The sequence below is a fragment of the Scyliorhinus canicula genome, chromosome 15 (assembly GCF_902713615.1).
Source record: "Scyliorhinus canicula chromosome 15, sScyCan1.1, whole genome shotgun sequence".
NCBI classification, from domain to species: domain Eukaryota; kingdom Metazoa; phylum Chordata; class Chondrichthyes; order Carcharhiniformes; family Scyliorhinidae; genus Scyliorhinus; species Scyliorhinus canicula.
In genome coordinates this window covers 73,360,025-73,380,718 of record NC_052160.1, presented here as the reverse complement: position 1 = coordinate 73,380,718, position 20,694 = coordinate 73,360,025, and the positions used below count along the sequence as shown (strand labels likewise).

General features: G+C 44.7%; 1 protein-coding gene across 4 annotated transcripts in view; it reads left to right on the top strand.

The window, feature by feature from the left end:
• Positions 1 to 20,694, top strand: part of rhbdf1a (rhomboid 5 homolog 1a (Drosophila)) — a 497,373-nt gene that overhangs the window by 60,131 nt on the left and 416,548 nt on the right. Inside the window, exon 1 of one of the 4 annotated variants that reach the window (XM_038819450.1) lies at positions 20,090 to 20,243. The exons of 2 other annotated variants lie outside the window; for them this stretch is intronic. The gene's annotated coding sequence lies outside the window, so the exon portion shown is untranslated. Of the gene's footprint in view, positions 1 to 20,089; positions 20,244 to 20,385; positions 20,405 to 20,694 lie in introns of those variants that run through there. One more of the 4 variants, XM_038819451.1, reaches the window with a different exon arrangement.

Genomic DNA, 20,694 nt, shown 5'->3' with positions numbered 1-20,694 from the left:
GTGTTAAAGGATTGGTTCAGACTAGCTCCATCTTGGTGGGGCCCACGTGATGCATGCGCGGACTCTGGCACTACTCCCTTATAATCCATCATTTATCCTGATTATCTGGCTCTTATCTGCCTAATCCTTGAATTAACAATTGATATTCTGTCCTTGGAAGACTTCTGAATGTATATTGGTAAGAAGTCTGGCGATAAAGGTGTGCAGATGGTTTCAGCAGTGCTGCAGCCGTCCTATCAATATGGCAGCCTGACGTCCAGGAGGTCTCGTGACCCGGTGCTCCCCAAGGGACTCTCGGAGACAGTGACTATTATCCGTGTCGTTGACCAGAGGCTTGGTGTGCTGAGTCAAAACCTATGTGCTCACTAGACGAGAATAGTAATAAAAGGCTTGATGGCGCAGAGGAGAGAAGCCTGAACATCGAACGTGTTGCTTCCTTGGCAGAAGCTAGAATTCACTTCTTTGAAAACCAGTTGTGTGGTGTTCCATGAACCTTGGAGGATTTGGCAAATCAAGGTTGGAGAAAGAAGAATATGAATATCGTCGGTCATCTTGAGGGATTGGAGAATAAGGCTCCTATTAAGTTCTTTGAGAATTGGCTACCATGTTTTCTTGAAGGCTGGCCATTTCAAATTGGAAAGGGCACACCCTATTCTGTCGTTCAGAACAAAGGACAATCTTTGTTCCAGGCCCATGATCATTCACCTTCCACAATTTTAAAGATCAGCAGAAAGCTTTGGAGATGGCAAAGTATGGTGGGACCTGGTTCCACGGGGGAGAGAGGATTTCTTTCTTCCAGGACAATGCTTCGATGAAGTTCAAAGGCGGCTGGCATGAATTATGCTCTGCTCTATCAGGCAACCCTGAAAGTCGTACCCAATGACTCTGCAAAGTCTTTCGCTGACCCGACTGCTTGGCCTTCATGAGGGATGAGGATTTGGACTATGTTCTGCAACATGGAGAAACCCAAGACTCTTTTCCTATCTTGGTATTGATTGTCTGAAATTGTTGTCTCTTATCCTGGTTAAGGAGATATGCTAACATTTGAGCGCTATATGGAATGTTGTTCACTTGCCCTTTGGAGTGTTTCAGGGACTCTTATTGGCTTATTCATGGGTGATATGCCGTGAGCTTATTATTCACTGTTTTATCTTATTATCCCGATCATAACCATGAGAGGAGCGAGTGACAGCATTGCTGAAGGGTGGGTGGTGGATACAAGTCTTAAAATACAGCTGGGTTGGCTTAAAATACAGGAGGGGCATTTGTTTCCCATTCCCTTGTTGGCATTTTTCTTTCCTTCCTCGTTGAAGAGACTATATCCTGCTTGGAATGTCAGTATGCCCTTGGGGTCAATCCCACCGGTCCACAGTCTGATTAGAACATAGAACATAGAAAAATATAGCACAGAACAGGCCCCTTCGGCACACGATGTTGTGCTGAACTTTTGTTCCCAGATTAAGAACAAATTAATCTACACCGTATCATTCTACCATAATCCATGTACCTATCCAATAGCCACTTGAAGGTCCGACTCAACTACTTCCACAGGCAGTGCATTCCATGCCTCCACTACTCTCTGGGTAAAGAATCTACTTCTGACATCTCCCCTATATCTTCCACCATTCACCTATGTCCCCTTGTAATGATTTGTTCCTCCCGGGGAAAAAGTCTCTGACTGTCTACTCTATCTATCCCCTGATCATCTTATAAACCTCTATCAAGTCGCCCCTCATCCTTCTCCGTTCTAATGAGAAAAGGCCTAGCACCCTCAACCTTTCCTCGTAAGCCCTACTCTCCATTCCAGGCAACATCCTGGTAAATCTCCTTTGCACCTTTTCCAAAGCTTCCACATCCTTCCTAAAATGAGGCGACCAGAACTGCACACAGTACTCGAAATGTGGCTTTACCAAGGTTTTGTACAGCTGCATCATCACCTCACAGCTCTTAAATTCAATCCCTCTGCTAATGAACGCTAACACACCATAGGCCTTCTTCACAACTACATCAACTTGAGTGGCTACAAAGATCTATGACGTAGACCCCAAGATCTCTCTGCTCCTCCACATTGCCAAGAACCCTACCGTTAACTCTGTAATCCGCATTCATATTTGTCCTTCCAAAATGGACAACCTCACACTTTTCGGGGTTAAACTCCATCTGCCACTTCTCAGCCCAGCTCTGCATCCTATCTATGTCTCTTTGAAGCCAACAACAGCCCTCCTCACTATCCACAACTCCACCAATCTTTGTACTGTTTGCAAATTTACTGACCCACCCTTCAACTCCCTCATCCAAGTCGTTAATGAAAATCACAAACAGCAGAGGACCCAAAACTGATCCCTGCGGTACGCCACTGGTAACCGGGCTCCAGGCTGAATATTTTCCATCCACCACCACTCTCTGACTTCTATCGGTTAGCCAGTTCATTATCCAACTTGTATCGCTCCAGCGGCCTGTCTGAACCTTGTTTCCTCAGCCTTCCATAAATATCCTTCTTCCTCTTAACAAGACATGTAACCTCTCTTGTCAGCCGTGGTTCCCTCACTCGACCATCTCTTCCCTGCCTGACAGGGACATACATATCAAGGACACATAGTATCTGTTCCTTGAACAAGTTCCACATTTCAATTGTGTCCTTCCCTGACAGCCTATGTTCCCAACTTATGCACTTCAGTTCTTGTCTGACAGCATTGTATTTACCCTTCCCCGCAATTGTAAATCTTGCCCTGTTGCACGCACCTATCCCTCTCTGTTACTAAAGTGAAAGTCACAGAATTGTAGTCACTATCTCCAAAATGCTCCCCCACTAACAAACCTATTGTTGAGGAATGTCTCCTTACAACTATTGTGATTGTGATTCTTTTGCCTTTTTATTATAATGGGGGCATTGTGTTGTTGACGTTATCCTGCATTGGTACAGACCTATCCTTTATCCGTGAAAGGAACGTATAGAGGATACTTCAGTGCCTCTGGTGTAGAATGAGTTGGGGAAGGGGTGGCATGGCACAGACTCGATTGAGGTGTGAAAATCCCAGAAGACTGTGGTCTGTGTGATGGTGGCATTTCACCATAAAAGATACTCATGGAGTGTACATCATCCTATCAAAAGGAAAAATGTTCCCTTTCTGAAGAAGGAGAAAGTGGACACATCCTCCAAATTAGTTTCTTGTAACAAAACGAAGGAGCACTTAAAAGTGAAACGGGACTGGGTGGGACAGGTTTTTTCCAGGTATTGTTCATCAAGTAGCGGGGGACGGCAAACCTGATAAATCAGAACATCCTCATGAAGATTGAAATTTTTGCTAAGGACAAGGGTGGTAGATATTGTTGCTCATTATGCTCTCCTTAATTTGCTCTGTTCTAATTATGCTAGCTCAAGAGTCGCCAGGTATCTTTTCGATACCGCCACAAGGTTCAAAACCGAACACTGATCAAAAGACTCAATACACCAGTTATCAATGCACATTTATTTACACACACAGTCAATTATACTCATGCACAAACTCTACTCACTAAACTATCACTACTGCTAAAAGTCTATACTTAGCTTCGGGTGCCCACTCAGTCAGAGGAACAATGGCCATTGTCTGGTTCTGAGGCTGCTGGCATCGAACTGGTATAGAATAGTAACTAGGAGCGCCTATCTCGTAGCGTGCATTGACTTTAGACTTACTTGGCTGGTGCTTGGCGGGTCTCTCGTTGCTGAGAGCCAAATGCCAAGGTGAAGGTGAAGAAGAAGAAGAGAGCGATCTGTCTTGGGGGCTCCTTTTTATACCCCAAAGGGGCTTCACGCCTTTTTGGGCGGTCCTTGAACTTGGCCCCAATTAATTAGACCATGTCCTAATCATCTGTATTGATTTTCTCCAATAAAGGGGTCGTTGCTTGATCGCTGTGCGGGTCTTCGGTGACCGTTGGCCTGCCTTTGTTTTAGTCTCCCCTGGCACCGGGGAGTCTGCTCTGGTATCGTTTGCTTAAATGTTTCTCTCTTGTCGCCGGAGATAGCACATTACAATGCTAATGGCTTGTAGTATCGGTTTTGTCTGGGAGCTGCAAACTCTAATCCACAGACTAACCATGCACCTGCTTGTTTTCTTAGCATTGTCCAATTTTCCCTTTACTCTTTGCAAGTGTCCATTTTGAAATTGGGACATGGCCACTCCGGGTGGCTACAATATGTGATCATTAGAGATTCGGTGCATTGAGACATTGTCTCGATGATGAATGTCTATGGACTTCACAAATATCACCTGAGGCTTTTTTGGACTTAGCAGAGTTCACAAAATCACAGAACACACAGTGCAGAAGAGGCCCTTCGATCCATCGAGTCTGCACCAACATGAAAAACACCTGACCTGCCAGCCTAATCCCATTTGCCAGCACTTGGTCCATAGCCTTTAAAGTTATGATGTGCCAAGTGCTCATCCAGATACTTTTTAAAGGATGTGAGGCAACCTGCCTCTACCACCCTCCCAGAAAGTACATTCCAGACTGTCACTACCCTCTGAATCACAGAAATATACAGTGCATAAAAGGCCCTTCGGCCCATCGAGTCTACACCGCTGCATGAAAGAACCTGATCTGCCAATCCTAATCCCATTTGCCAGCAGTTGGCCCGTAGCCTCGAAAGCTAAAACATTCCAAGTGCTCATCCAGGAACTTTTTAAAGGATGTGAGGCAACACGCCTCTAACACCCTCCCAGTAGTGCGCTCCAGACCTCTAGGTAAAAACAGGTGGCACGGTAGCACAGTGGTTAGCACTATTGCTTCGCAGCGCCAGGGTCCCAGGTTAGATTCCGGCTTGGGTCACTGTCTGTGCGGAGTCTGCACGTTCTCCCCATGTCTGTGTGGGTTTCTTCCGGGTACACGGAGGGAGAATTCAGAATGTCCAAATGACCTAACAGTATGTCTTTCGGGACTTGTGGGAGGAAACCGGAGGAAACCCACGCGGAGAACATGCCGACTCCACACAGTGTGACCCAAGCCGGGAATTGAACCTGGGACCCTGGAGCTGTGAAGCCACTATGCTAACATGCTGCCCCGGGGTAATTTCTTCAGTTCCAATGTTAGGCTGCTGAATGAAATTCAGGCTTTTCAGAAATGGGCACCGGATGGGCTGGTGTTCTCCCTGGATGCGCAAAAGACCTTTTGACTGGGTTGAATGGAATTATTTGGTCTATACATTGTGGAAATTCAGAGCGGATTGCACAAAGTGGATTGAAATGGTGTATCATGGGGCAGCACAGTGGCGCAGGTGGGTTAGCCCTGCTGCCTCATGACGCCGAGGTCCCAGGTTCGATCCCGGCTCTGGGTCACTGTCCGTGTGGAGTTTGCACGTTCTCCCCGTGTTTGCGTGGGTTTCGCCCCCACAACCCAAAAATGTGCAGGCTAGGTCGATTGGCCATGCTAAATTGCCCCTTAATTGGAAAAAATGAATTGGGTACTTTAAATTTATTTTTAAAAAAAGAAACGTTGTATCATAGGCTTGTGGCAGTCGTGCTCACGAATGGTTTACGGTTTTAGAATTTTGGGTTGCAGAGAGAGACAAGACAGGGATGTCCACTATCCCCTTTGTTGTTTGTATTGGCTATTGAGCCACTGGCAGAGGCCATCAGAAAAGATCCTCTAATATCGGGACAAGAATGTGGGAGGTGATAGCACAAGATGATACTTTTATTCAGAAAACGTGTTGGTGTTGTGTCGAACCTGGGTGTGTTGGTTCCCACCATTACTGGTGTGGTGGGTAGTTATAACATCAACTTCAATTCCAAAGGCTATGCAGAATGGGTGAGTTGAGTGTTAAACCACCTCATCTTTCGAATTTCCCCTTTAGATGGTCCCCCTTGGGTTTTAAGAATCTGGTTGTTTTCATTACCCCTTCCTTTTGTCAGTTATACGGGACAAATTTCCCTTGGTTGATTGCATCAATCGGTGGGAATTAGCTTGTTGGTCAGCCCTGCGGTTTCTTGATTGGAAAGGATTACCCTGATTTTAAAAAAAAACATAATCTTAGACTGTTGAATCACCTGCAGATGCTGCCGATACTACTTACCCGCTAGAGTTGGTATTGAAATCAATGGAATGAATAGTTCATTCATCTGGAACAAGAAGAAGTTTTGCCTTAAGTTTGTCAAGCTCCAGCTCTCGGGCTAAGGGAGGTTTGGATGTCTCGAATTTTAGTTGATTGCAGTCGGACTCTCTTTAAGGTTTATAAGGGATTGTGTTAGAAAGGACTGTTCTACGATTACTTTCAGGTAGGTTCTGCTAAGTGTGATCATCCAATTATTATTAATACTCTTAGTGAAAATCAGTCCGTCGATTAGCAGGGAGATCTAAATTGGCTTCCATTCTCGTTCCTATCCAGACTTTCCACTCGGTCCAATTGACCATGGATTCAACACTTGGAGAGATGGAGACATTCGTAGGGTGGGAGACTGGTTCAGAGATGCTTCCTTGTCATCCTTCTGAGCAGCTACGTCAACAATTTGACATCCTGTGACACTCCTTTTTAAAGTATTTCCAACTTGGAGAATTTATCCTTAATTGACTTTGTGTCTTGATTTCTCAATTTCCTTGGTGGAAATAATCCTAGATTCTGTGGATCCTGAATAATTAATCCTTTGATTCTTTAAATTCTAGTTGCTGCGATAGCACGCCGGATGCTTTGCGGTCTTGGGAAAAGTAGAGTCGCGATTCTATAGGGGAGTGAATTTTTCGGGGGAGAACATTCTTTCAGGTGGATACAAGACCTTTTCAAACACTTTCCATCCAAATGCAGTGCCGTTTTGTCGGCTTCTCAATAGAATCATAGAATCTCCACAGTGCAGTAGGAGGCCATTTGGCCCATCGAGTCAGTTTCAACCCTTCGAAGGAGCACCCTACCCAGACCCTATCCTTGTAACCCCACCAAACCTTTGGACACTTGGGGGCAGTTTAGCATGGCCAATTCACCTAACCTGCACACCTTTGGGCTGAGAGAAAACTGGAGAACCCGGTGAAAATGCACACAGACACTGGGAGAATGTGCAAACCCCACACAGACAGTCACTCGAGGTCAGAATCGAACCTGGTTCCCTGGCGCTATGAGACTGCAGTGCTAACCACTGTGCCACCTTGCTATTCATGTTTCTGGTGATGTCCTTTAGATGCAGATAGACTGAGGAAGGACTAGCTGATTGTCCCTGCAACACCGGTTCCCAGATTATATTGCATGACATTTTAGAGGGTTGGTGTTTAGGAGCAGAATGTGCTTTAACCAAACCCTGGTTTGCACCTTTACTCAGTGTGGGTAGAAGCAGAAAATCTTTTCCATTTGTCTTATTTGATATCTTTTATTTGGATGAAGTCACCGGATTGCAGCTTGGGTTAAGGAGATTTATTTTGAAATGTTTTTTACGTAGGAAACGTGCATCTTTACCAGGTTGAAGATGAATCATAAATATTGATGCATCACTCATTCTCATTTATTCAGGCAGCTTGATAAAAAGTCAGAGAAACAAATGGTCATAAAAGAAAATCTGATGTGCAACAGGAGTTGGAGGCAAGCATTACACAAACGGGTTGGATTAGTTCAAAGTTTCTCACCAACAGTCACATGACAACCACCACAATACGTTTTCCAACAAGGCCAGCTCGTGATACACACAGAACATTCCTGAACATTTCATACAGCTAGCCGACAGTGCTGCCAATGCATCATGAGGTCGCCTGGTGGATTCTTCAGCATTTGATGGGTATAGTCAGTGATGTAGTTCCCTGGTAGGTCATCATCAGTGACTGGGAGTAATGACTTGCAGTTCGCCATAGTGTCTGTGAAAGGTGTCTGCTTTGGCTAATTGTTCACACTCTTACCCCTGAGCAGAATCATAGGTTCTCTTCACACACCTTCTCTACTGAGTAGCACTACACTCATGGAATCATAGAATTTACTCCTGAATGTTTTACCCGATGCTTGTGTCTATGTATTTACATTGTGTATTTTAAGTTTGCCCTATGTATTTTTTCATGTATGGAATGACATGTCTGAACTATACGCAGAACAGTACTTTTCACTGTACCTCGATACATGTGACAATAAACAAATCCAATCCAATCCAAAGGTTCAAACCCCACTCCAGAGATTTGCCAATGCAATCTAGGCTGACTTTTCACAATATACATTAATGATCTGGAAGAAGGAACTGAAGGCACTGTTGCTAAGTTTGCAAATGATACAAAGACCTGTAGAGGGGCCGGTAGTATTGAGAAAGCAAGGGGGCTGCAGAAGGATTTGCACAAGCCAGGAGAGTGGGCAATGAAGTGGCAAATGAAATACAATGTGGAAAAGTGTGAGATTATGCACTTTGGAAGGAGGAATTTAGGCATAGACTATTTTCTAAATGGGGAAATGCTTAGGAAATCAGAAACGCAAAATAACGTGGAAGTCCTTGTTCACGATTTTCTTAAGGTTAACGTGCAGGTTCAGTCGGCAGTTAAGAAGGCAAATGCAATGTTAGCATTCATGTCAAGAGGGCTAGAATACAGGACCAGAGTTGTACTTCTGAGGCTGTAGAGGGCTCTGGTCAGACCCCATTTGGAGTATTGTGAATAGTTTTGGGCCCCATATCTAAGGAAGGATGTGCTGGCCTTGGAAAGTGTCCAGAGGAGGTACACAAGAATGATCCCTGGAATGAAGAACCTGTCGTATGAGGAACGGTTGAGGACTCTGGGTCTGTACTCATTGAAGTTTAGAAGGATGAGTGGGAGGGGCGGGGGGGGGGGGGGGGGGGGAACCTTATTGAAATTACAAGATACTGTGAGGCCTGGATAGAGTGGACGTGGAGAGGATGTTTCCACTTTTCGGAAAAACTAGTACCATAGGACACCATCTCAGAGTAAAGGGACAATCCTTTAAAACAGAGATGAGGAGGAATTTCTTCAGCCAGATGGGTGGTGAATCTGTGGAACACTTTGCCGCAGAAGGCTGTCGAGCCAATTCATTGAGTGTCTTTAAGACAGAGATAGATAGGTTCTTGATTAATAAGGGGATCAGCGGTTGTGGGGAGAAGGCAGGAGAATGGGGATGAGAAAATATCCGCCATGATTGAATGGCGGAGCAGACTTGATGGGCTGAGTGGCTCCTATGTCTTACGGTCTTGTGGACATTTCAGTGCAGTACTGAATGCTGTATTGGCAAAGATGGGGTCTTTTAGATAAGATATTATCCCCAACTGCCTTGATCAATAATTGTTCACATCCAGCATTGCTTTCTTTGCTGTTTGTGGGGCCTTTCTGTGATTCAATTGGCTGCTGCAATTCCTTACTTAAGTGAAAACGTTTCAAAAGTGCTTCATTGGCTGTAAAGCACTTATGAAGGTTCTTTCAATACGCTTCAAGTCTAGTTAGTGGAATCAAACGGGTTAGACAGCGTCTGGTGAGGGAGAAACAAGAGAGTTAACGGGTGGAATTCTCTCAGCCTGGGGCGGGGCCGGAGAATCCCCGTGACTGGCGCGAATCAGGCCAGTCCGCCTGATGCCGGCACGCAATTCTCCGCAGAGCGGAGAATCAACACCATTGGCGCCGGCATGGTTGGCGCGGCGCTGGTTGGGGGCCGCTCTATCCGGCCAGCCCTCTACTCGGCCAGGGATGGGCCGAGTGGCCGTCGTAAAAACGGCGAGTCCTGCAGGCGCCATCCACACCTGCTCTCAGCCGGCGGGAACTCAGCGTGGAAGGGTCGGGGGCAGTCTGTTTGGGGGGGTGGGAGGGGGCCTGGCCCGCGATCGGGGCCCACTGATTGGCGGGCCGGCCTATCTGGCTGGGGGCCTCGTTTCTTCTGTGCTGGCCCCTGTTGTCCTGCGCCATGTTGCATCAGGGCTGGCACGTTGAAGGAAGCCACTGCGCATGCGCAAGTTGCCGCCGGTGCCTGTGCGGATCCCGCGGCGTCCAGTTGACGCTGGGATCAGCTGCTGGAGCAGCGCTATCCGCTCCAGTGCCGTGCTGGTCCCCTGTAGGGGCCAGAATTGCTGATCCTGAGGCCGTGTTGACGCCGCAGGGGCCAGAATTGCTGATCCTGAGGCCGTGTTGACGCGTCGAGAAATGCGCCGTGTTTCCAACAGCATCAACACTTAGCCTCAGGATCACAGAATCTCGCCCAACATTTCAGGTTGACCTCCCCAGATGCTGCCTGACCTGAGTATTCTCTTTCCCCCTCCCTCCCATTTTTTTTTTTGTTTATATTTCTGACTTCCAGCTTCTGCAGTACTTTGTTTTCAATAGTTGTTGGGTGGTATAGAACTTCATTATTGCTGAAAGAAGAACCATGTCAAGCTTTTCATATTGCACTCTTTAGGACACTTTGCAAGAATACCAATACAAGGGGAAATAACATTTTATACTCTCCAAGAAGAAAATGTTGATTTGTGGAAGTGTTGCTGTGGCGAATGCAGCAGGTGATTGACACTTAACTGCCAAGAATTGCAGGTTTTTTGACACCAATTGATCAAAGCATTGCCCTGACAAATGAGTCAGCGAGTGGCTGTCACTTACTGCCTGTCACCAGGTGCGTTCACCAAGGCGATGCCTCTACCAATCCGTGTCTACTTCCAGCCAATCACCACTTCCTTCTCTTGTTTTCCCTTTTATTCTTGCAAAGTATCCTGATGAATCCAAAACAAAAAACTTCAACATGTCTTTTATGGCCAGCAATGTTTTGTTTTGAAGCAATGTTTATTGACTGATTTGGGGTGCTAAATAGATTGTTATTTGCTAAATTTCTGATCCTGTAGGATTGTTAGCTAAACAGGAATCTTGCAAATTGAAGAACTCTGAGTGGCATATCACTCTTACCCTATGGACATTGAGCTGGTGCAGTTCCAGTAAGGAGAGGCTGGTATGGAGTTGTGCTGGTATGGTGTTGTTTTCACAATCAAACCAATGTTGTAACTATGTCTTGTCACTCTCAAAACTAGTCCTAAAATTAAATTGAGCTAGATATTTGGCTTGAGGGACAGCATTAAATCTTTCAATTAGGCATTTTATAAACTTCCAGATTCAACAATTTTAGACTGTACATTCTGCTACCTTGCAGATTTTGGTTTTTACTCTTCTCTTTACTGATTCTGGATGACAGCTGTCCATTCTGCCATTCACACCTCCTCTAGACAGATTTTCTGTTTCTCTACTTGACTCATTTTCACTCCCTTTGGTCTTGAGCACCAATTGTTTTGTCATTTAATCTCTCCCGCCTTCCGAACTGTCACAGAGCTTTCCTTTTGTTATCTCGCGCCCCCCCCCCCCCCCCCCCCCCTCCATCTCACCTATTCCATTTCTAACTATCCAGTTCTGATGAAAGGCCATCAATTTGAAACACTGATTCCGTGTCTCTCTTCACAGATGCTCAATATTTCCAACTGTTTCTGTTTTTATTCCAAAAGATTTTCGCCGGTTGGCAAACACCTAAGATTTGTGAGTAAGAGGGGGTTAATTATGTTTACGGCGCTTCCATATTGTGTAATAAATTTTAAAAGGTCTTCGTTCAAGCGAATAGTTTTTCAGGAAATATCTTAAAAACACTTGGTGGGGATTTGTATTTAAACCACCGATATTATAGTTGAAACTATATTATCAAAATGAATGCAAATGTCTGTTTCAATATTCATATTGCAGTCTAGGTACGGTTTTGTGCCATGGGAATAGTTTGTGGCTAATATTTTAGAGCATTTTAATAGGAGATGGGCATGTTCAGCAATGTGGATATTACTTCAAACAACATTTGTACTATAGAGGTGAGAAAAGTAACAAACAAGGGTGTGTAAATGTTTGAATGGGTAAAATTCCCTTTTGTAAGCACGTTATAAATTCTTGAATAGAGTTGGTATGGGGATATGGAGTGGGCACGTGGGGTCGGTGGAAAGATGAGGGATGAGGGTTTCAAGATCAGACATTCATCAAGAAAACTGGGCCAATGTCCCAGAAAACAGAGGATTACATTTCAGCCCACATGCCTAGTCATCTGCCCATGTTGCTCGTTATGCTTTCTCTTTAATTTGCTCTGTTTTAAGTACCTTTGCTCTAGAGTCGCCAGGATACCACCACAGGGTTTAAAACCAAGTACTGATCAATAACTCAATACATCAGTTAGTAAGTTTGAAATCAATACACATTTATTATACACACAGCCAATTACTACTCATGCATCAACTCTATTTACTAAACTATAGCTTCTACTAAAAGCCTATACTTAGCTTTGAGTGGCCCACCAGGTCGGAGGAACAATGGCCGTTGTCCGGTTCTGATTCTGCTGGCATCAAACTGGTACGGAATAGTAGCTAGGAGCGTCTATCTCGTAGCGTGCGTTGACTTGAGACTTATTTGGTTGATGCAGCTGCTAGGCAGGTCTCTCCTCGCTGAGAGCCAAGGCCAAAAGTTCTTTCGAGAGCTGCCAAGAGAGCGAACTGAACTTGGGGACTCTATTTTATAGTCCCCAGGGGTTTCGCGCCCTTTTGGGCGGACCCCGGACTTGGTCCCAATTAATTGGACCATGTCCCAATCGTTCTTATTGATTTTCTCCAATACCGGAGTTGTTCCCTGATCGTTGGGCGGGCCCTAGGTGGTCGTTGGCCTACCTTTGTCTTAGCTCCCACTGGCGCCGGGGAGTCTGGCTTGGTCTCGATTGTTTTAATGTTGCTTTTTGTCCCTGGAAATAGCTCATTAATATGTTAATGGCTATTGGTTTCAGTTCTGTTTGGGTTCTGCCAATCTTAATACACAGGAAACCTTGTACCTGCTTGTGTTCTCTGGTGTTGTTCAATTTTCCCTGCACTCCTTGCGAGTGTCCATTTTGAAACGGGACGTGGCCACCCCAGGTGGCTACACTCCGTTGTCACCTCAGGTCTGCCTCTGGCAGTACAGGCCTGACTCCATCCTGGGCCCAACTCCAACCCAGACCCGACTCGATGGAACAAAAATATTATTTTGCTTTTAAAGGCAATAGGTGTGCCTGGTCAGGAACTTTTCTGAGTCAACTTTCCTACTTCCTCCACAAAATTCCAGCCACATTTTTCGAGCCAATGTAGAAATCAACTTCCCTACATTAAAACGAAACTCAAATCAGCAGCTAATTGAAAACCAGATCATTCTTCTAGCATGATCTCATTTCTGCTTCTGTGTACAATCGTAAATGTCTGTTAGTCTTAGCCTGGACTGTAATGGTCTGAAAAATATTAAGGATGAAGGTCAAAGATTAAGAGTCTTTTCTTCGAATGATGGTTCCTTTGCACACTTCCCTCACAGCATGCTGATTGAACAAAATCTCTAGTTTACTGCTGGTGATGGTTTTCCTTGCAGAGTCACCAGTACTCACAAGCAGCAAGCTTTCTTCTGAAGAGACACTTCAGCTTTCACTAGACTGGGCCTTCTACTCGAAGGTTCACATTCAGGCTTATTTCTCTCTGAAACACTTTATCTCGCAACCAACCACGCTTCCAGCTGGTGGTTTGACTTAAGGTCTCTGCAGCCTCAAGAGGGCGGCGCCCCAACCTGCTGGAGAGGGAGTCAGCCCTCACACTGGCCTTCTGAAGAGAGTTTAGTTGGATCATTTGGGGGAGAAGTAATTAGAAGCCTCTATCCAAACTGCAGAATCAAAACAGAAACTACACTGGAATTTTGTGACTTTGAAAACATTCCACTGGGATGAAATCCAATCACTACCTACTACCAGGCAGAGCACAGCACTTTGAGTCAATTCATTGCTCACCAGCCAAATCAATTACTTCAGAGTCATCACTCATGTCAGTCAGGGTCAGTCTAAATCAGCACAGCCTTCTGGATCTGAGGGAGAATTCAGAATGTCCAATTCACTTAACAAGTGAGTCTTTCGAGACTTGTGGGAGGAAACCGGAGCACCCAGAGGAAACCCACGCAGACACTGGGAGAACATGTCGACTCCGCACAGATAGTGACCCAAGCGGGAATTGAACCTGGGACCCTGGCACTTGTTTGAATTAAAGGTACAGGCTGCTTTGCCTTAAAGTCACAGATCCATTAAACATCCATGGATCAAAAATGTAACAGCAAAATAAATGAAAGGGGAAATAAGGGAATAAACAAGAACTAACTGGAAGGAGCCTTACGGGCTCTTAATGGAGCACTGGGTCACATCAAACTGAAGGGTTGAAGAAAATATAAAGGGAGAAATCAAAAACACCTTTCTATTTATTAATGGGTAGTAAGAGGTGAAATCTGGGTGGTTTAAATTAACCCCTCCTCCATCCCTGTCAGTAGCTTTGGCCAGAACTTTCCAGTTCTTCATGCCGGTGGGATCTTCCGGTCCCGTCAATGTGAACGGACCAATGGCTCTCTGACCTCGTCAGACAGTTCCATCTGGGGCCATGTTTGTTTGGACCAGCACTGATCAGCGCTCGACTGCAGCCTCCCTGGGGAGGCCGAAGAATTATGGAAGGCCGGAATAGGTTTACGACCTACTTCCACAAGTGTCATTTTGTCCCGCCCATTTGGGGCAGGGTTACGACTCCGTCTCGTGGGACTTCAGAGAATCCCAGGAGGCACGGAGCCTATCGGGAAGCTCGATGCAAGCCTCTCCTGGCATTGCCCGGCCAGGTTGCACCCAAGCGAGAGCACAACATGGCTGGGGAATCGCACCTTACATCTACTGGTTCCCTTCTATTCACCCTGCCTGTTTAATCCTCAAAGATCTCGCATGAAATTTGTCAAACACCATTTATTTCCTTTTGACAAATCTGAGTGGGTATTGCCTGATTGTATTATAATTTTTTAAAATGTCTTTTCCTTTACTATTTGATTCTGCCCTGATCTAATTGAAGATGTTTAAATTAGGATTATATGCTGAGCTTCTGCCTTTATTTTGCGTTCTCTTTGTTTCATGAGAAGTGGGAGAAAGGGGTTCCTGGAAGTTTATGATATGCATCACCATTGCCCAATGCACCTCACATCATCATGGGGCACAATGAGAGTGCACTGGTCACACTGTTAAATTATTAATTAGAGGCCATTAATTGCATATCTTGTGAATAAGTGAATAAGATGGGTTTTTAATGCTCTGGCACCATGTATCTGTATTAACATGAATATCATTGGTGATACTGAAGCTGAGCATAAATTTTTTCCCAGTATTTTTCCTATCTATGAATAAAGAAACCTCAGGCTGTGCAATTTATATTAAAGGTTGTTCACTTGATTAATGCAATATTGAAGGCCAAAATGCCCTGCCTGAAAATTAAAATATTGCACTGTGAAGCAGCTTTGTGCAATGCTTCAGATTAAATCATAGGAGTCCGATCCATTGTGATTTGGCATATTATCTGAATTTTTAATTTAATATGTATTTAAGTAATGCACTTCAAATTTAGATTTATTATTTGCCTAAAATGTTTAGACCACTGAATTTTGAAGACGTCTCCGGTTGAAATCTGAGACTGCCAACAAGGTCTTGATTCCAGACTCAGTGCTATAATCGGTGTAAGATAGGGTGCCAAGGCTCCTTTGCTGTAATGTGTTTTGTGTTGCACACTAAGCATCTAATAATAGAGGGGCTGAACATAGTTCATGATGGGAATAGTGCTCATGCAGCTTACTGTAGATTCCGTCTTTAGACAACTTGGCTGCAGACTGAGATTTCAATCTCTCATACTGTACCATGTATTGTACAGATTTACTGCCTTTCAACATTCCCTAGAATTTGGCAGTTACCATGGTGGTCTTGCCACTGGTTCTTTGCCTCTTGGCAACTAGGTTTATTTGGCGTTTTTGCTTCTTTTAATTTTGGATTCTGCTTCAATCATGTTTTGTTCTACAGATATGCGGGTAGAATTGAAATTATGTAACCTGAGCTTTCTCAGTTGGTGTTCTTCTGTGACTAGCCAACAGCAAATTTTTATCTATTCGGATTTCTGTTTTACTGTATACTTTCCGCCCCCCTCCTTAGATTCAGCAAGGTTGTCGTGAAGTTTGTTATCCAGCAGCTGCCCAGCTGAGAGCCAGAGTACCTATTGAGTCAGTCCCCCTGAATGGGAGACTTGCATTGTGCAGCCTGCTGCTGACTCTGCATTTATAACCTTTTCCCATCTGGCCCATTTGTGCTTGGTGCTTGCTGATTTATGAGACTTTGGGGGACAGATTTCTGTCAGGAAACGAGTCCAGCGTTCTCAGGGACCCATACCAGCTGGCATTTCACTGCGGTTACTCAAGCACTTGATTTGTTTTCCTTTTAATGACAGAACTTAATGTTTAGATAAAGGATGAGGAAGTGAGCCTTCCCTCTGAGGCATTGGTTTGCTACCTGGGGAGCGGGAACTACAGAGCATTATGAGTTCTGAGAACATGAACTTGACTCCTTGTAGCTCTTGGGGATTTCTGTAATTTTAATCATGCTGATTCCAAAATGTTAAGGTACTTTTGTAGCAAAAAACAGTTAGCATTGTTCAGGCCTGGCGCAGTGGTTAGCACTGCTGCATCACGGCGCCAAGAACCTCGGTACCCTGTTTTGATCCTGGCCCCAGGTCTCGGTCCATGTGGAGTTTTCACATTCACGCTGTGTCCGCCTGGGACTCAACCCCACAACCCAAAAATATGTGCAGGGTAGGTGGAATGGGCACGCTAAATTGTTCCTTAATTGGGGGGGGGAAGAAATAATTGGGTACTCTAAATTTGTATTTGAAAAGGCATTGCACAGGCCTTTTCCTTACCTTGGTTTCGACAATGTGGCAAGTGCTCATCAATGAAGGATATATGAAAAGTTGATCTAAAGCAAGACATCAGAATAATCTGATTGTCAGGCACAATGTCCTGCTGTTTTCTGGAACCACAGTAGAACAGAGTGAGACTGTTGGTGACGGGGGTTTCATAAGTTCCTACTCCGCTGTTTCTTCAGGCTAACGTCAAAGAAGCGTTTATTTTTAAAATATAAATAGGAGAAAGTGGGGTAGAAATTCCTGAGCCATCACGCAAAACAGGTATTAATGAATCAACATGCTGTTCTGCTTTCTTTTCAGTAGTGGTGGTGGTAGACAGGTTAGAAAGGAGGAAGAAGCTGATCATTTTTCTTCCCTATCCTAGGTCTGTGACAAATCCGATTATACAAATGAATGAAATCTAAACAGAAACTGCTGGATAAACTCTGCAGATCTGGCAGCATCTGTGGAGAGAGTTAACGTTTCTCTCTTCACAGATGCTGTCAGACCTGCTGTGTTTATCCAGCATTTTCTGCTTTTATTTCAGGGGCTGAATTCTCTGTTTTTGGGACTATGTAAAAACTGTGGCCTTTCACAACAGAAAAACTGGCATCAAAGGGCCACATATTCATAGCCCTGCAGGGGGCTAGCAGGGACCCTCACAGATTTTGCTACAGATACGTGCCCCCGCACTTCCGGGTCAAAGGCCGCGCATGCAAACGGCGGCGGACTTCAGCGGCCATGGCGAACTCCGAGCTGGACCTCCCAAATAGTGCCCCCGATTGGTCGCGCACCCGACCCGGACCACCTGCCCAAAATTAGCCTTGTTTGGTCTTGGGATCCCCCCCCCATGCCCTCAGACCGGCCCGCCCCCGACCGTGGTTCCGCGGACTGAGTCCACAGCTGCTACACGAGTATCCCGAACGGCTGGGACCATGTTAGTTCCACGCCGTCGGGACTTCAGAGTACACCGCTTTTCGGGGCCCGGAGAAGGGAAACCGCCGCCGGTCCCGATTCCGTGTGCGGAAATGGATTCTCCGTAACGGCGCCAGATGCGATTTTGGCATCGGGGTGCGGAGAATCCAACCCCTGATGTCCAGCATCTGCAGTGTTCTGCTTTTATTTAGTCTTTCAAATGAATGGTCTGCGCTGAGTTAGCAGACGTATAATTCAAAATAGAAAGTTCCTCTGTGGATTGGAGTTCGATCTGGATGCTGCATTAACCTTGGGGAAAGCACAGCAGAGCTCAAATCAAATATTTTTTTCAAATCCTGAGCACGTTGCAATATGTAGTTCAGTAGTTAAATGTTGATTCATCTGTCTTCTGGGTCAGCTGGCTGCTTTTGGAAATGTGTTAATTCTTGGAGGTGATGATCGAATGCCAGGCACTTTTGATAGCACAGTTAGTACTGTTGCTGCACAGTGCCAGGATCCCAGGTTCGATTCCCGGCTTGGGTCACTGTGCGGAGTTTGCACGTTCTCCCCGTGTCTGTGTTGGTTTCCTCCGGGCACTCCGGTTTCCTCCCACAAGTCCTGAAAGAAATGCTGTTAGATAATTTGGACATTCTGAATTCTCCCTCTGTGTACGCGAACAGGCGCCGGAGTGTGGCAACTGGGGGCCTTTCACAGTAACTTCATTGCAGTGTTAATGTATGCCTACTTGTAACAATAAAGATTGTTATTATTTATGATTACTTTGCCTCTGTGAAGGGGGAACCATTATTTGGAAAACAATGATCACACACTTCCTGGTGTTTGATAACAGAACAAAATGGGCACAAATCTCGAGTTCCAGGCACCTGCCCCCCTTTGTGGTCAGAGATTGATGGAAAGGAATTGATGAAATATGGAGATCAATGTTGATTTGTTTAAAATTGTCCAGATGTACAATTAAAATTGTCCAGAAATCATTTTGAACTGTTGGATTTGTACCAAATTGTTGACTTGAACCCTGAAGAATAATGGGAGACTGTAAAGGATAGAGTTTCTTCTGGCGATTAGAGTTACATCATTGTAACATAATGTGTGTGCTAATGGTTTATTTTAGACCTGGATGCCTGGCTTCTGTTGCTTTGGCCGCCTGCCTTTAATTGCACCGAACCCTGGCTCCAGTGATGTCATTAAGATAACTCTGCTATCTGGATCATTGAAATTTATATTCATCGCGACCTGTTCAGACTAGAACCCACTGTCATTGGAGAAAGAAGGACCTTCATTCACACTGAGGAATGAAATATACTTCACTCTTCATCAGTTGATAATGGTTGTAAGTGAAATTCATTATATTGCATGCGTTCAATTGAACTTAGTGAGTGTGTGACCCACTATATTGAAACGTTAAGTGTTGGGTCATAGGTCCGAACACTCTGCTGCATACTTTTTCGGAACCCTCTAACTCAGTCAAGTGAGAGAGAGACAGCCATTTCCAATCTATTAGAAACTTCCAGATATAAATTGGGGCCTGTCCTTTGGGTGAAGTTGTTTTTATCCGGTTTGTAAATGCAGCAAGGCATGATGCTGCTGCTCTGATGGTAGAATTGTGTGCCTGCAAGCATTTGAGTTAATGTGCAGATTAAACATGAATGTTGTGTTCTCACGCAGCTGATTTTGAAATCAGAGTTTATATTATGTCTGTCTCTGGAAAACAACTAACTCGGCAAACTGCTGAATGAGGAGACCGCACCTTCTTCAAAAATGCACACTCATCATGTGCGAGCAGGGTATTCAAAAATTGAATCTCGAACTGAGGTAGCTGACACAATCATTCTGTGCGGCCACCAAATTACTTGACACCAAAGCAAGTGCTTACGTTTGAAAATGGGCTTCTGCTTGAGAGAGATGTGTCCCTTAGAATTGTTTAAGTGGCATGTGTCTTTGGTATTTGTCACTAAAATTAAACTAGTGTTTGCATGGAGTATCCTGAATCGCTAACTTTATCACAGGCAATGCTGTCATCGGTCGTGCAAGAAGGAGTTCCAGGTGAGCTCACTATCAGTATCTTTAGCATGGTATTACACCAAACTTCAGAAATGAAGCAATGATAAAAATTTGACTGTGACTGGATGGTCAAAACAAGACCACATGAAATGCCAGAATGAATAAATGAGCTCATTGTAGCAATGACTAAGTGTTTTGTGCTCCTCACTCCTCCTGACTACTCTTGTTAATCTATAATCAGGACCAGTCATCTGTACCATCAGAACAGTGCGTGGCTTGCTTTTAGTTTTTTTTTTGAGTTGGCTGTGAGATTCTTTTGTTGTCCAGCAGACTGTAAGTACAGTGGGTATCTTATTCAGCCAGGGGCAGTGATTAAATGCAACAAGCCACAGAAAGAGACTCCCTTTTTCAGATGCATTTAGCAAATTATAGTGGGTCAAGAGGTTCCTGCATGCAACGTTTCACCCTGAAATCTGACACTTATAATTTTGGAAGGGATTTGGTATTCTGTTGCAGCTTCAAGAAGTCTCATTTGGAAGCAACAAGTTTAACAATAGCCCGCAAGATTGGTTGTCATACTTAAATGAAACCAGTTTGAACTTGTCAGTGCAACGAAAGCTGGTGAGGAAGAGAAACAGATTAGTTAAAAATACAACCCATTCAAGTGTCACGGTGTTAGCACAGGTTCCAGTGAAATTAAAATCTGATAGCTACTAACTGCGGGGTCCTTAACGCTTGGAAAAGTACCAAATGGTTGACACAGTGATGACTGTGAGGGTACGGTAAGCACAGTGATCCTGTAATTTCTACTTGCAGCCAATGACTTTTGTGTGCTTCAGCCTTAAAAACAGTGTGTGGAAATATCTTTGAAAGCTGGGAAGCGCTCAACCCCTGAGTGTTCGACATCTGCTGCAGATCAAGTTGCACTTTTAATACATGTGTGATTTTCATTTACCGAGTTCAGATCCCAGTGTCCTTCTGAAATAATATTTTAGAATGAAAAATTCTATATTTTGGTGTTGTGGTGGCTAACAATGTTGGTATGAAAATGGTGCCCATGGCTCTCGGATTT